This window comes from Girardinichthys multiradiatus, chromosome 3 (assembly GCF_021462225.1).
Source record: "Girardinichthys multiradiatus isolate DD_20200921_A chromosome 3, DD_fGirMul_XY1, whole genome shotgun sequence".
NCBI lineage: Eukaryota > Metazoa > Chordata > Actinopteri > Cyprinodontiformes > Goodeidae > Girardinichthys > Girardinichthys multiradiatus.
The window spans coordinates 6,791,889-6,809,353 of NC_061796.1; the positions used below are offsets into that span (position 1 = coordinate 6,791,889).

The following is a 17,465-nucleotide window of genomic DNA, read 5'->3' on the forward strand; positions in this document are numbered from 1 at the left end:
AAGTAATCCACACATTGAAGGAAATTTTAAAAAAGAAGGCCATAGATTATGTGCTATAAAGTGGAATTAGACAAGGAATAAGTATTGAACACACTTCCTGAAATTTACTCAATACTGAGAAGCCTTTATTGGTAACGTTACCTTCAAGTCAAGTCAAGTTTATTCATAAAAGCGCTTTTCAGCAACAAGGAATTCAAGGCGCTGTACATCAGGAAAAACATTACAGAGGTAATTCAAAAAAATAAAGAGAATAGAATGATGGATAAGAAAATGAAAGGAAAATTGGACTGAAAACGTAACTAATAATGTTTAGATGGCACAGTCAAAGGCCACTCTAAACAAATAAGTTTTTAATCTTGATTCAAAGCAACTTAGGGTTTCGGCGCTTTTACAGTTTTCTGGGAGTTTGTTCCAGATTAGTGGAGCATAAGAACTAAAGGCTCCATGTTTGGTTCTGGTTCTGGGTATGCAGAGTAGATTTGAGCCAGAAGACCTGAGAGGTCTGGGTGGTTGATACACTGACAACAAGTCTGTAATATATTTTGGTGCTAAGCCATTCAGTGATTTATAGACTAACAGAAGTATTTTAAAGTCTATTCTCTTTAAAATGTCACCTGTATGTAGAAACTAGACACATTTTTCTACACACGTTTTGCAATCTTCTAGGTTCTGGGGATGTCTTTTATGCACCCTGATCCTGAGTTCTTCCCATAGATTTTCAGTTGGATTCAAGTCTGATGATAGACTGGGCCATTTAACAGCTTTATATTCTTTCTCAGGAACCAGTTCAGAACTGTGTATTTGTCACTGTTACTGAAAAAAAAATTATTTCATTCTAGCTTAAGACTCTCATCAAGAATATCCCAGTATATTTTTCAATGCAACCTTCTTTCAGTTATATGAAATCTGCCAGTATATGCTAAAACTGTCTCTATGTTCCCATGTTAACATCTTCAAACTTCACTGTCGAGAGAGGCCATTGAAATTGAGTGCATTAATGTATTTATGGAAAAACTGCACCTGCTGATTCCAGGTCTTTTTGAAGCTCTCAGCAAATGGCTTTTTGACAAGTCTTCTGATTATTTATTTGACTCCTGTCAGAAAGTTTGCAAGGACCACTGAGCTGTGGCTGACGTGTGGTAAAATGATCTCCTTTCCACTTCCTGTCATATTGAGTTTAAAGGATTTGACCCACATACAGAAAGCAATTCAGGAGACGGTATTGTTCGGTAAAGTGTTTATTTACAACTGGGTGAAAACTGCAGGGAACTGGAACCAGGATGCAAACTGTAGAAATAAACAAGAAGGTAAGCAGGGATAACTCTGGGGCTGAACTCATGAAAATAACAAATCTGTCTTACAAAGAATGGTGGAGGGATCCACCAGAGGGGAGTGGAGAAACCAAGTGGTTGTTTGCCGGTGAGACTGAAGTTGGTGAATATGGTACGCCAGGAGAGTTTGTAATCCACGAGGTGCGATGGAGGGAGGAGGGTGGACAGGGTTCGCAGATGGAGGTCCGAGGTACGCAGGAATCAGGAGGCTGCCAGCCGGCGTGATCCAACGAAGTCATGAGATACTTTAGTCTTTGTTCGTGGAACTGGATTGCTTCCTTCCAGAAGACAGTTTATCCAGGCAGGATTCATTGCAAGGCAAAATCAGGTTCAGGAAACCTGCAGGATACAAAGACAAAGTTACTTGGTGTACAAGGCAAGGTCAAAGGCAAAGGTAACGTGACTGAGTAGTACCACTAAGGGCAACACTCTGGCAGTGAGTTGCTGGCAGCCTCATCCTTAAATAGTCCTATTCAGAATAATCAGGGGAATAGCGAACACCTGTCACCTCTCCTCCAGATTCCACGCCATCTAGGGGCTGAGCACAGTAAAAGCACCAACAGACACACAAAGCACAGATCCTGACACTTCCAGATTATAGCCCCAATTTGTCTCACTGTAGTACTGTTACTAAGACCATCAGTATGGTTTGCAACATCAACAACAAATGTTGTGACAGTCATTGTTTTTACCCATCATGAGTTTAGAAATGACGAATCTTTTCATAGGCCATCACGTAGGACTAACACAACTATCAATTTGCACTGACAAGGGTCCATATTGCTTTATTAAAACTGACATATTTTAACAGTTTTCTTGGCTTTGGCTGCCTTTTTGCAGCCTATTCTCTTTATGCATCCCATAATTATTCCTTGTGTTTTTCTTACATATAAGCTACTTAATGGTCTTTTCTTTTCAGCTTTTGTTTTGCATATGAGGATTACTTGGATTGTTGCCGACATAGGGAGTGAATTTTACATCAATAGCCCCATTACAAATACATTTACTGAGAAAAAGTTTGACATGTTCCATACTTATTTTCCCGTCTGTATATATCTACCCTCTGTTATGTTGGCTCTCTCTCTGTCCTGAGTGGAACCTCATATCAACACCAGCAGCAAGACGAGGCAGAGCCAGTGTCGTCCCTGGGCAGGCCCACACAGCCGAGTGAGATTGACGGGCCGTGCAGTCTGATGTGTTCTGCCTCAGTGCGCTTGCTGTGTGTGTGTCTAAGCATGTGTTTTTGTCATTTGCTGGATGGGGAGATAACTATAAAACAAGAGAGTAAGGGTAGGGAAAGGGACAAACTTTGCTTTTGTTGAATTTTCGTATATTTTTTGGAGTTTACATAAGTTCTGTTTTGTCAAACAAAACTGTTGACCCAAAGTAACATGTCTGATCATAAATACAAATATTGTCATGCGGATAATAATGGAAAACTGTCAAAATGCTCTTCACACATACTTTCAGCTGTAAATAGTAGCTAAGTAATTACATTCCATGTATACTCTACATTTTCTTATAGATGGAAGTGAATCCCTCTAGGACATTTATCATTTGTATGTGTTTGCTCTGCTTTTTTCACACAGCCTTTTCCTAAAATACCTATTTTCATTTCAGTTCATCCTCAGCATTTGGGTCTACAGGAAACACACTGTGTGTGGGATACTTCTGAGCAGGGCTCACAGTTATTTACCAATCACACTCCAGAAAAACCACCGTGATTAGCCACCCCTGGGACCGTACAGATTTTGTGCGACCTGCTCTGTCAGCACCAAACAGAACATTTATCAAATGCTCCAGCTCGCGTTTCCTAACCCACGCAGCATTAAAGCAAGCGCATTTCTCTGCAAAAAGACTAGCAACTACAGTAAAGGCATCAGAAGACATGGGTATGAGTGAAACGACCACAACTATTCCTGTGTGGCTTTCTTATGTGCAATGCCCTGTAACCCCACTAACAGAAATGTATTTTACTGGGACTTTATGTGATGGAATAGCACAGAATGGTGCTAAACTGTGAAATGGAAAGATAATTTGTTTTTCAATTTTCAGTTTTTAACATTTTTGCAGATTAAAATCAGGAAACGTGTGAGATGCATTTGTATTCAGCCCCCCTGTGTAAATACTTTGTGGAATCACCTTTAACTGTGACAACAGCTGCACGTCGTTTGGGGTGTGTCTCTACCCATTCTATGCAAAATAGTCCAAGTTAGTCACATTGAATGGAAAGTGTCTTCAAGTGTCTTTTCAAAGTGTTGCCACAGGTTCTTGGTTGAATTTAAGTCTGGCCTTTGTCTGAGCCATTTTAGCACATGAATATGTCTTGATCTAATCCATTTCACAGTAGATTTGGCTGTATTTTTAGGGTCATTGTCTCGGAAGGTGAATCTTCACCCCAGCCTTGTGTCCTTTGCAGCTGCAAAATGGTAATCTTCTGCAATAGTCCCACATTTATGGTGCTTTACTTTGGAAGTTGGAATTGGGAAGTCAAAGGTTACGTCATCTTCAAATAAGCGTTTCAGTTTCCCACTTGTTTTTGTTCGTATCGCTAGCAACTATAACAGCAGTAACAGCAACACTTCTGAAATTAACTCTGAAAAATATTGCACATTGCCACAAGTTATTATTTATTTATTTATAAAAATGTGTATGTCTGGTATACTACAGATTTTCAATTGTCTTTTACCTTAAAATAATAATGTAATAATTTCTATAAAGATTTATGAAATTATACTTTTAACTGATTAGGACAGGTTTTGCCAATATTAGTTTTATATTTATGCTTGACAGTGCAGATATTTGAGCTTTAGATAGTAATTTGGATTTTAGTAAGCAAACTTGATATAAAATATTGAGTATTTTTTGGTATTTATTGCAATAATGGTAAAGGTGATTATAAAATGAGTTATACATTTCAACACATTGGCTTTGGCTATGAATCTGCTTTTTATTTCTCTATGTTTCAATGCTCAGTAAGTGGTTAATTTAACTTTATAGTAAATAAAAGCCTTTGTCAATGTATCTTTAGCAGCAATCATTTTTGACCTCAGGTGGTTGAATAAAGTCTGTATGTAACCACCAATCCTCAACAAAATTCTTTACAATTTTCCTTCTTGAGGTAGCTCTTTTATTTCCACAGAGACAAATTAAGTTTTGTAGCACTCAACAGCTGCTTATTTTCATACTTAATGTTGCCACCATATCAGCTTTTCTGCCTGATTAACCTACTTTTATTGCACCTTTTTCCAGCAACCCCCAAGTGATAGTTTTAACAGCCGTGAGCTGCTCTCTGTTGAACAGATTTGTTAGTATTACCCCATGAGGTTTTGCTGACGCACCCTTCTTCTCCTTGCTGTGAGGTAAAGAAATAAAAAGAGCAGATTCAGCTCACTACAAGTCAAAACACTGATTTAAAACATTGTAATCCATACAAAGTCAGCAGCTAGTGAATGTATTGTACACTGTTGAACAAATAAAGTAATTCTTCACGTAGGGGTTATTGAAGACTACACTTTCTAGCTTTAACTTTCCCAAATGAACAATAAAACACGGCTACAAATCAATGATGATATGTCTTTTATTGTTGTATTTATGAAAGCTCTCTGTTTGAACTTTAAAGTATGGGTGTATTTTCTCAGTTAGTTGACCAGTTGGCTAGGCTAATCTTAGCATTTTTTCTCTCTGTTTTAATATGACTCTACGATAATTAAGCTTGTAACATATTTATGTGTTTCCAGGTAGCCATGTAAGGACCTAACTTGCTTTCCTGCTTGAAAAACATTTCCTTTAAATGTTGTAAAATTGAACGACTAGTGTTTCAGCCGCTCTCTTTAAGGTTCTTTCTCGTCTAAGCCCAGCAAGCAGAGCAGGTCACATAGGATAGACAGACAAAGAAAGGTGAAAATCTCTCATTCACTCTGAACCTCAATGCAAAATGGCAAAAAACACCTGATTTGTGTGCCAAAAATAGTGCAGAAGACTGATATACAGGCAAATACTAAGATAGGGTGTTGCTAATTCATAATCAGTGATCCTTCAATGGACACCAAGAATACACCAAAAACCAGGATTGTAAGTTGAGCTAAATTAGGCACTCTGGTACTGATCATTTAAGCATAAATGACTCAATATTTGATACTGAAAAAAGTATTACACAACTTTCATATTTTAAATTTTTTTTGGCAACCCTAATCCAATATTTGAGATCAGATCAGATATCCATAATTCAAAGGTCTATAAATGAATGCAATATGTAAGTAAGAAGTCAGGTGTCGATTGACATTTACAGTAGACAAAAGGGCTACTGTGCATTGCATTGTTTTGTTTAAAAAAATTCCATTACACCCAATACACAGTAATACTTGTTTCATGATTATTAGTAATAACTATAACAATAGTGTTAAATGAAATCTGTTCTACAGATATATAACTGTATACCCATCGGTTGTATAAATCTAATTATACAGCATATAGTATATACACACCCGTTATTTAGATGTTGTGAGGCAGTTCAGTACTTATTTAATGACATGGTGGTGAATTAAAGTTGCATGAAATATATTTTTTCAAGCAATTAATGACAAGAATGAAAGTCATGCTGTACTTTTCTCCTAGTTTAGACCTATATTGCATTTTATCCTTGCAGATACACACTTGCTAGCCCTCTGCAGTCTTACTCACTAGACTCACGTGACTGTAAGTCAGCTTGGGAGAACCAAACATCATTTACCTAAGGCTCAACAGAGAAACTGCATCACAGTAGTTAAAAATCCTGAATCACTTTGATGAATAACTGCAGATGAAATGGCTCTAATGCAATCCTGTATTATTGTTTGCGGTTCCTGATAACCCCTCAAGGGCACACACTGCAGTTCTGCTCGTAGCCAGTTAATAATGTATCCGTGGGCAATCAAAGCATTTTTTCTTTATAATACGTAACTCATTTAAGTGCACAACCATAAACTGCAGTAGCACTTATCATATAATGTGTGTGATCTAAATTTGAGAAAATCATTATTGCTAAGATATTTTGGTCCTGCTAGTCCAACAGCAGACAATAAAGTAGTTTAATACTTTAAAAATGTGTTGATTGCCTAAGTAATGTTGAAATAAAATTTTATCTTCTCACAGTTAGAACGCTTTATCTTAAACTGTCCTGTTTGATTCAAGACAACTGTAAAAGCAATATTTAGCCAATACAGACAATTACAGCAGCCTTACTTGATTGAATTTACTGAACCTCCCAAAGCTGAAACAAGCTGTGTTCAGCAAATGTGAGCTGTAAAAAGTGTAGCTCAGACAGGTTCTTATGACGATTGATTTTTTCATTCTGTAGAACATTGTCCAATCTGTAAAACATGTCATATCAGTATGTTTGTTGGATTGTTATGATGATTCTCTCGGTGCTTGAACTGTCATGTTGCTGCATATCAATTTCTCCCCTGCTCATCTTTTGCTGGAGGGCATAAACAGGATTAAGTGATCAATACTGCTTCTCAGTGTAATTCTGTGACTTTCTGCGTGTGTGAAGTCACAATTTCATTTAGCAGGAGCAAATCAGAGCAGCCACAAGAGGGACCACTTTTGGTTTGTCACTGGCTTATCATACATTTGTCTTTTATCAATTTCCATCTAAGCTTAGTTTTTTCAACCTGACAGCCTACGCTTTGACAGTATGTAGTGGATTCATAAAACTATTTTGTGCCCGGAGATTTGACGACCCAGTTAAAATAAAGAGAAAACTGTCTCAATGGGAAGTGGGGAACTATTTTATGGGGAAGCAAGAAAATATGCAAATGCAGATACATAAAAGCTTTCATCATCGAGAGAGAATCTGGATCTCATTTGACATGATAATGGCTTCATTTAGTATGCTAATAAATGTGCCAAACTGCGGCCCATTACTTTAAGTTTGTACAGTTCAGTTGTCATTAGCATAAGGTTGGCAGTAGTAGCGGTTCACTCCCACTAATGAATCATTGGGCTGTCTGTCTTTGACTCCTGCTTGACATTTTTTTACACCCTCAGAAACTTGATCGAAGGAGCAGCAGAGCTTTAAAAGTGTTTGTCGTATTTTATTTACATTCAGTGTGAGCTTATAAAGATTCAGTCCTACCAGAACATATATTTTTAGAGATGCAACAATCAGATTTTAGGCTGATTATAAAACTGTGACCTATCAGTACTGATTTTAATTTGTTTTTCTAGAAGAATAGTATTATCAAAAATATTCCTTTAAGAGATCCACCAAAAAAATCCATCAGAGATCAAAGCCATTCAAATCTTCCCTGGATCGGTCATCAGCAAGTAAAATACTAAACAATTTGATATTTTTTCCAATCAATCTCTCATATCTGTCTAGCCCTTCCTACTCTGAGTTGTCAATATTTATTTATATAAGGCGAGGGGGTTACGTCATACAATTTCTGATAGAGAGCAGTCACTCAAAAACAAGAAGTTACCGTTTTGAAAAAAATAGACAAAAACGAATTTAGGATCTTTTATTAGCAGTTAGCATGGCTAGCATTATAGCTGTATGCTGGGGCTGCCAACATTTCCAAATCCAGTGTGTTTCAGGACAGAGGTTAAAAGCTCAAAGAGCGAAACAGAGCAACTTTGCTATAACAAGTTCAATGTCACCATAATATTACTACTTGGACTACAATACGTGTTAGCTAAGTATATAAGTAGCATGCATTCATGCTCTCTATGCCAGTAAAAAAAATTATTGACGCCTGTTTGATGCAGCAGTAAATGTTTTAGACATTAGCTCTTTAAGAAAACCATGCTGTTTAAATGGAAATAATAATATAATTATTTTGAAGTAGCTTTATTGATTGCTCAATATCTGGGGTCTATGTTTGCAATGAATCCAAAGCAGAAAGATTTTAACACCGTTTAGTTAGGTATTTGTTTGTTGCAAGTCATAATGCCATTGTGATATTCAACATAATTCTTGCATATTGCAGGTTTTCCTGATATTGTGCAGCCCTACTCCTTACATCTCTGTGTATTCTCTTTTTTTTTCAAGCTCCTCACTGATGTTGAAAATAGCTTGTTTTGAGTCTTCGTCTTGCAGTAGCAATTTCCCCACTAAAGAGTGTTGTTTTTATTGTGTCCTAATTGTGTCCTAATAGTGCTTATGTATGCACCATTGGCCCACAATGGATCCATTGGGGATCAATCACAGATTGACGCCCAATGGATCCATTAGATGACAAATGGCAAACTGCATCTTAAATGGTTAGAAATGTCCCTATTATAAAGTCTGCCTAAATGCTACAAATTCAGCGTAGAACAAGTTTAAAAGAGGAACTAATATCAGGAATAAAGACTAAATGTAAGGAGTTTTAATATTCAAAAGTATTGCTAAATTGCCCATGGCTTTTATTTATCAGTTTATTTGGAAAGCCTACAGAGTAGTGAAGCTTTTCAAAACTAATTACTGGTATTACAGTGCCTCTGCAGGCTTGTGTCGGGCTCAAATCTCAGACAGCATAGGCTTTTTGCAGACGTAAGTTACCTGGAGAGCACCACCGATGCTTTTTAGAACTTTATCCACCCAGCAGTTGTATTCATTGCCTGACTGGGCTTGGAAATAATGCTCATCATCTCTTATAATAGGTAGGAGGGAGAAGGAGGCAAAATACAAACCAATCAAGAGTGAAAAGTGTCAAATGGGTGTACATAAATTTTAATTTTTAGAGAATTCTCTCTCATTCTCATAGAGTTTTTCACAACGCACACCGACTGCAGAGCGCCGAGGTTTATAGTGAGCTGAGACAGCCACAGGCAGTATTTTCGCTGTTATTTATGTTCCCAGACTTTGCCTGTGATTGAAAAGCCACTCCACTCTTTGATTTGCTGGCATGTATCAATCAATCAATCATGAAGCTGTGTTTGAGCTTTCCTCACTGCTTGGCTTTTTACAATGCTTTCATCATGAGACTTTATATTAAAAAGGCATATAAGAAACGTATAAGAAATTTGACGCTTTGTCGACAAAAAAAAGACAAAAAAAAAAAAACAACTGCTTCAAGTTTCTCTAAAGAGCAAAATATTTTGATACAGTTTCTAGGTAAAGGAGTTAATTAATGTGTTGGTCACATCTTCAACTTGAACCTGCAACATCTGGGACAGTCATGACATTTTAAACTGTTTTTTGCATACAATCTACATTATACATTTATTTGGAGTCTAAAGGTGAAGTAGTGAACTGAGTGAAGCTGTGAGGGATGGTTGAATGAGGACTGGGCCACATGTGAGTGCTTTATCACGAGGGGGGGGACCCATAGTAGCACTAGCCAGAATCACACCAGAATATCCAAAAGTCTCCAACAACACAAGAAAAAGTCACTAGATTTATCAGTTGCCTTTTTGCAAAATTTGTCACTAGCAGGGTCTGTGACTGTGTGTGGAAACACTGAGCTGGGGATATGACTTGAGCATAGCACAGAACAGCTGGTCAAATGACACAGACAGACTGGGAGCTGCAGCTGCCAACTCGGTCTCTCTATTACTATCAGTGCCACTCTACACGCTGAAAAGCACTTAGATATGTGTGGGTACTGGGTAGGGACAAAGTTTGTCCCGTCATGCTGCAGGGTTGGGGGTCTTGTTGTGGGTGCGGTGCTTGGTGGGGTCTGCCCTGTTGCGCCGGTGGGCGGGGGTGGTGTTGCGCGAGGCCCTTGCCTGGCTGTTGCGGCGCGCTGTGTGGTGGGGGAGCGGGGTGCGGCAGGGGTGCTTAGAGCGGGGCTAAGTGTGGAGCTTGCGCTGGGTGGGTGTGGCTTCATCGGCCTCTCTGCTATGGAGATCCTTGTTGGGGGTGGCCCTGTGGGGAGGTTCATGTTGGGGTTCACTGGGGGTGGGAGGCTCATGGTGTTGGGATTGGAGCTCATTGGGGGGTCGGGACTGCTCCGTCCTGGGGCGACTCTGGTTGGCGGGCTGGTTTGGGCCATGTGGACCCCTCTTTTGTACATAGCCCCCTCTCCGGAGGTGGATGGAGGTTGTTAGGGATTGGGTTCGGGGCGAGGGCCGGTGCCGCCCGGGTCTGGGCGGTGCCGGCGCTGCCTGCCTGTCTCTGCCCCAGGAGGGAAGGGGACCACCTCCTGGGTCCGAGGGCTGCTTGCCCCTAGGGGGTACCGGGGCCTGGACCTGGGAGTATAGACTATGCATGGGGAGTGTGAATGTGTGTATGACGTCCATCGTTGTTTGTCTTTACGTTGGGTGCGAGTGATTTTATGTGTATGCATGAGGGTGGGAGTGGGTGATTGTGACTGTGAGTGCCTGTTTTTTTTTTTTTTTGTGACAGGTTGGGTCTTGGACTGCTCCCTCTCCTGGATCAGCTTAGGCCTGGGTCCATGGCTGGATCTGCTCGGGCGTGGACGGTTGCCGGCGGGGCCTGTGGGCTTGTCGCTGTGGCTCCCTGGGGCTTCTGTATTGTTGCTGCTGGGTGGCTCCCCTGGGACTCTCTACTGCTCTTCTCTGGGGGGGTTGCAGTAGTCCCGGCAGTGGTTGTCCTGGGGTTCCTGTGCTTTGGGGGGCCTTTGGATGTCTGTGGCTCGGATCTCCTCAGTGTCCGCCCGGGACCATGGGGCAGGTCGGTGGGTCCTCAAACTCCCTATTGCATATTTTTGTGGAGAAACCTTGTATACAAAGCGCGTCCACACTCATACTCACAGGTGTTAAGCTTCAGGTGTTGACAGATACACAGATGTTTTATATTGGGCTGCACCTCTCACTAAGTACATTTTACATTCATAAATACCGTGTGATATTTTGTAGGATATGGTAGGAAGGTGGGAAGGAAGGACACAAGTAAGAAAATGATAAAGTGGGACACAAGGAAGGAAAGACAATATTTAGACAGTAGGATAGGGAATAAAGTCTGAAAATTGAAATTACCCTACTCATTCAGACCACAAAAATACTAAAATCAAACAACAATTGAAATATTCCCAAAGAAGTTTATAATAAAGTTTATTTTATAAATATCAAGCAGAGCTTTAAAGCATTAGCTGTGATGCTCTGCTTGTGAAAGTAAATCTGTTGGACAATTTCTTGGCACTCAGACAACAATTCCGAGTGATACTCTGCCGGACAGGACACGGTAAAAAAAGAAAAACAAAATTACCATTACCTGGGCATCAGATTAGGACATCAGTTCTCATACTTCCTCTCTTAAGCATTGGCAGTTGACAAACTACTTTATTATTGCCCCCTGGTTGGGCTGGAGTTTAAATTGTAAACTCATGATTCTAACATTGACATTAAAGAACCCAAGCACAGATCTAAACTGGCAACAAAATACTAAAAAAACCTTCAGAAGCTATGGCTCAGGCAAAGAAAAAAGCAGGCTTATGGAGAAGCAAAATACCAGAGATAGAACAGAGGAATCCAGCTGTGAACGATGAGAACCAGGGAGCTTGTATACTGAGGGAAGTGTGGAGACAGGCATAACAAGTATACATGTGAGCAATCGTGTGATAATATGGAACAGCTGAGTCAGAATGAAGGCAGAGCAGCTGATGGGAGGAGACTAATTAATATGAGTGGAGCAGAATGAGAAGCAAAGAAACCCAGGGGAAATTTATCTAACAGAAATGTAACAGAGATAAATCTAAAAGTACAAAAAACACAAGAATGCGCTAAGAAAATAAAACAGTTTTTACTCATTTATCTGTTTCTGATATTTAAAATAACTTTTGATGATCTGAAACATTTAAGAGACACAAAAAAGAAAAAAGAACCTGCCTGGAATCTGTGAGGTGGCCAATTCTTTTTCAAGACACTTTGAATTTCACAACTTGAAACTGTCCCCAAACAGCAAGATTGGCAGATTTTTAAGCTGTGGGAGAGTTAGGACTCTGGAAACAAAAAGGTGACGTTATGTAGCATCTTGTCGGATTTCTTTTGTGCACAATTATCAAAGAACAGAGTTTGCTCCTCTACAGGTTGCTCTCACACTATGGGACATTTCCCATGCTGACAGGCAAGCCCAAGCTTGCCTGTGACTGACAAACATACCCTCTCTGTTCTTTAAAAGTGTACGGTTTGTTTAGAAATAGTTAACGTTGTTACATTTTCCTTGATGTGGATATATTAATAGCCATTCTGTTTAATTGTGGTAATAAAACATCTTGATTACTTATTCTTTTTTTTTTGATGGAGTAATGTTAATGCTAATATAAAGTGAAGTTTTGGCTATTTTCAGTGAGCGAAGAAAAGACCGAGAGCAATGCTGAAGGACTGATTTTTATCAATTTTACTCCCGGCTGGGACATCAAATAGGCGAAATGAGCGAAACCCTTTTGAAGAGACAGATTCAAAGCAGTGACCAAGCTTATTACCCTTGTGTTCACCTTGTTATCTGATAGCTTTGTGGGGGACAGGCGAGGAGGAAGCAGAGGAGGAAAAGACGGTAATTTCAGATGAAAGAGCAACACTTTTTATTCAGATTAGATGCGGGGTATTTTTAACAATGCAAACTCTGGTGGATAACACATTGTTTCGGAGCTTTTGACAGTTTGGGTATGTAAATATCAGAGAGCAAAAAACAAACAGGTGACGTAAGGCACTCTAAGGAAACGGCCCAGTTTATATTGTTATTGTTGCTATAATTTGGGTAAAAGTCCTACATTTGATATTATTTCCTTCTCATTTTATGTGAATTTATGTTTATGCAAAATATGTTAGAGCATGATATTTTACTGCATCTTATTACCCATCAAGATGTTCATGCATCACTTCATCCACCACACCGGAGTGATTGAGGCCATAATTTGGGGAACACCTACTCAAAAATTGAATTGTTTTGTCAGATATAAATACCACAAAAAATTCCTTGTGTGGTCCGAAATCAGTTGGATTGTGATACGTGTGGGTTCCCATGAGGAGTATGTGTTTTATCAACAGTGGAGGTGGCCACTGAGAAAATTCCCGTTAGCCCACCCGCAGTAATCACGAGGGAGCCTTTTGATCCCAAAATCCCCTGATTGTTCCTGATACTGCTGGGGTTTATGACAGATAGCTAATTAAAGACTAGGGCAGTTATTTTTTAATCACAAGGGCCTTTAATGAGAATAAACAAAGATAATACATTTTGTGGTAGTTTAGTTGCTGTAAATGTTTAGTGTTCTGATATATATCCGTACTATAGCACCCTCCATATCTTTTGACATCCCTGGTAAAGATGTTCAAAAGTCTAAATCAATTTATCTGCTTAGACCATTGTGTATAAGTTTATTTTTCTGCTGTGAAGTATTTTTATAAATTCTGGAGATAAAAATCCTAAAAATGGTCAAATGCCATTCATAATTTACTTAAACTGTATATTATTTTATGAAAACTTTGTATTGCACCTGTTTATTGTACCCATTTATTGCACCAATGTATTGCACCCATTTATTTTGATTTTGAACCTGTTTGAAGCAGCTGAAACTTCCCAAGCCAAACTGCTCCGTTTTTACAAATCTCAGGCCAATATCTTGTAGCCACTGTTCAAAATGAGAGACAAGATAAAAATGGGAAAAACAAGAAAACATGAAAGTCAAGCAAGTTAACATAAAAAATTTTAAATGTCACATTTACAGTCAGGGCAATGATATAAATGTCAAAAACAACTGGAAATGTGACAAATAAGGCTGGATGAGAAGTTTAACCTGCCACCACTCACAGTGAGGAGGGTAGTGAAGAAGGCTCTCTGTTGGGGAACTGCAGGAAATTTTTCAGTGTGAGATTATGCTGCTGGAATAATAAAAGATGAATTTTTTTAAGGCTTTTTACGCTGCTTCAGCACTGGTGCCAATAAATGTGGAGCCTGTTTTAACTGTAAAGATGCAAAACTATTGTGGTTTGCCTACTGGGCTTTTTACCAGTTTTCCAAATATATCTGCATTCAGACAATGACTAAGTCACACCACAGGAAATCCTGGCCCTGATATCTAACTATTACGTGGATCAAATTCCCTTCACAATGTAGAAAGCTGTAAAACAGTAGCTGTTGCACACTGAACAAAGTCTCCAGAGAGCAAACAATGGGTTCCCGGGTTGGAAAGTGTATTAAAAAGTGAAAGAAAAAAAAACCAGTGTGGAGGCAGTAAATACATTACAGTAAAATGTGCTCTTGTAATGTATGGTGTTTCTATCTTGTGACAATTTTCCTGTTGAGTCCACTGAGTTTTTAAAATGTCAATTTTAGACTTTTAGATCTTGGATGTTAAATTTAAGAAACCGCTTTGAGGCATTCCGGATATGTTGTGTAGGGATATGGTATCAGATGAATACTGTAGAGACTGTAAGGTCCCACCAACAAGCCTCCACATGTTAAAGGGGGATGGTGGATGAACATTGTCCTTGATGAGAACCAACAGTTTAATGAAGAGGTTAGGTAGACTCACCCTTGTGTTTCCTCCTCTCACACCCGGTTCTTCCCCTTTTTGTTCATGGCCCAAAATCAGCCTAATTTCGTAGGTGACCCCACTGCTCCTGAGATTAAGTTATGTATAATTCTCCTAATCCTCTCTGACAAGTACGTGGTAGCGGCCAAAGCCAACTTCTGTAGCATGTTCTGGACGAACAGATGGCATAAATCATTCTCTTAAATGCTGCCTTAAGTATTAATCATTCTCAGTGCTGTCACTGTCACACTGCTCGGTGGACCGCGGGCATGCAAAGTGTGATTAATGAAGGTGGAGCTTTAAGGAGCCCTTTTTAGCTGACGGCCCATATCGGCTGCAGCAGCACTGCTGAGGCACTTCCACTTCCGCAGCAATGACCTTGGAGGACCATAGGCTACAACTCATGGTTTGCTTTGGAAAAGCCCAGCTGTCTCATCGGGGAGGAGTAAAGCTTGTATATTTGGCTTTTTTCAATATTGATTCTGTATTACTGTCATTTAGTGTCCATCTGGTCCTTTGTTCCCAGGGATTTCCTTTTTGAAAGCTACTAACTACAATAGTCTTCTAACATGGAGGCCAGAAGAGTGATCTCCATTGTGTCTTACAGCCCTGTGGAAAAGTTTGCTGTTATTTGCAGAAACAAAGACATTTGCTCTCCCTTACCTAATTTATTTATCATGTTTGGGCCATTTGTGGGTCATAAGATGGGAAGAGTGTGCGTAAATTCTAACATTGATGTTGTTTAGAAGTGGGAACTGTAAGCTTATAACACACATCCCTCAAATATTGCATTCTTTTTACATAGTACTGACTCTGCTTCTGCCATCTGTTTTATACTTTCCAACTGGATCTGTCATTTTACCTTGTGTTTCATTCAATGACATTTGGGATCTTTGAGTCCCTAATCTCTGACTGCTTGAGGAGCTTTACTTACAGTCATCATCAGCATGAATCTAACATTGGTTTTGGACATTTACTTATGTTTCTGAACATTTAGTTCAGGGTGGAATGATGATTGAACACACAGATACAATTAATTAGATTAATCATACAATTCTGAATCAAGAATTAGGTGCACACATTTTAATTTAATGGGGATTTTCTCTAATCTGCACTGAATCAAAATTATACACACAGGCTCAAGTATCTACACACAACACCACTAATATTTGGTTAAATATAATTTTAAACTGGGCTGCACGGTGGCGCAGTTGATAGCACTGTTGCCTTGCAGCAAGAAGGTGCTGGGTTTGATTCCCAGCCTGGGGTCTTTCTGCATGGAGTTTGCATGTTCTCCCCGTGCATGCGTGGGTTCTCACCGGGTACTCCGGCTTCCTCCCACAGTTCAAATACATGTCTATTAGGTTAATTGGTCACTCTAAATTGCCCTTAGGTGTATGAATGAGTGTGTGCATGGTTGTTTGTGTGTTGCCCTGTGATGGACTGGTAACCTGTCCAAGGTGTACCCCGTCTCTTGCCCATAGACAGCTGGAGATAGGCACCAGCTCCCCCGCGACCCATTATGGAATAAGAGGTAGAAAATGACTGACTGATCATTTTAAACTGGTTGGGTTTTCTGTGGTAGGCCTGGCTTTAAGGAATATTCCATACATTTCCAGAAGAGTTGAGGTCAGTACAATTTTAAAAGCTTGATGTTGCCCTTGATGTTGCCCTACTTTATCCTTTCCAAAGCGAGTTTGATGTGTGTTGTGGATCAGTGTCCTGTTGGAACACTTGACTGTGTCAAAGTTTCACTCATCTGACATAAGCCGCCACCTCGGATGAAAGGAAAATGGTCAGGATGTGTAGGAGCATGATGTTTGGATAATAGGCTAAAAAAAGGCTGAGAGCAGAAATAGGCAGAGAGTTATTTGATATATATATATTTGAGTTAAGATCATTTCTAACCGTAACTAGAGCAATGTGTTGTCAAGTACGGCTAATTTAATTACATGATTGTTTTTTCCTCTGCAGCCCTAATCTCTTTACTGTGGCATATTTCTCCTCCTCCTCATTATTCATCATGTCTCCACTTCCTGAAACTGCCTCCCATTTGTGTTTGATGGCAGCATCACCTTCAAGATTCACACCCTCCTTTCTTGTTTCCCACACTGTTTTGCCACCTTTGCCTCTCATTGCCGCAGCTCCTGCTCTTACTGCAAGTCCACCCTAATCTGATGTTGATGCAAACTGAAGGACCACGAGGACTCATCTGACATCCCTTTTGCCCAATCCCCCCACCCTGCGTTCCTCTGCATGTGCATCTCCAATCTGTTGCCTATCCATAGCTTCAGGCTTCCAGCATTGAACCAACCCAGACACCCCACCCCTACAGCACTTGCCACACACACCCACATCCACAAGCCCCCGATCTCCATATCCCCCATTTACATATTTTCAGTCTTCCTCGTCCTTGCAATCCTAAACTGCACTGTCGCTGCTGGGATGCAGAAGTGGATCTGCTAAGTTGCAGCTGATGTGGTTTGGCGATCCGTGCGAAGTGTGATATAATGCATAATTATGTTGTCAGAGGGCATCACGATGGAAACATCTCAGTCCCAAGACGCCATGATAAGATCCTTCCTCTTCTTTGTGTGGCCATAAAAACAATGCAGGCTCATGTTGCCTGTGCTGGCAGCTAGAGACATCTGATTGGTGCCTGGTTAAGCTATGAGAATAGCCTGTCACAAAGACAAGTTTCATTGAATGTTCTCTGTATTTGGTGATACACTAT

At 39.8% G+C, this 17,465-nt stretch overlaps 1 protein-coding gene and 1 long non-coding RNA gene across 4 annotated transcripts in view; one reads left to right on the plus strand and one right to left on the minus strand.

Annotated features, from left to right (window-relative positions):
- ptprub (protein tyrosine phosphatase receptor type Ub) overlaps positions 1–17,465 on the plus strand; it is a 310,515-nt gene that overhangs the window by 31,971 nt on the left and 261,079 nt on the right. The window lies entirely within an intron of this gene.
- LOC124865487 lies at positions 898–14,948 on the minus strand. Its single transcript, XR_007037610.1, has 3 exons — positions 14,732–14,948; positions 1,362–1,670; positions 898–1,287 (listed from the first exon to the last, which is right to left on the minus strand). It is a non-coding gene; the product is annotated as an uncharacterized LOC124865487 (long non-coding RNA).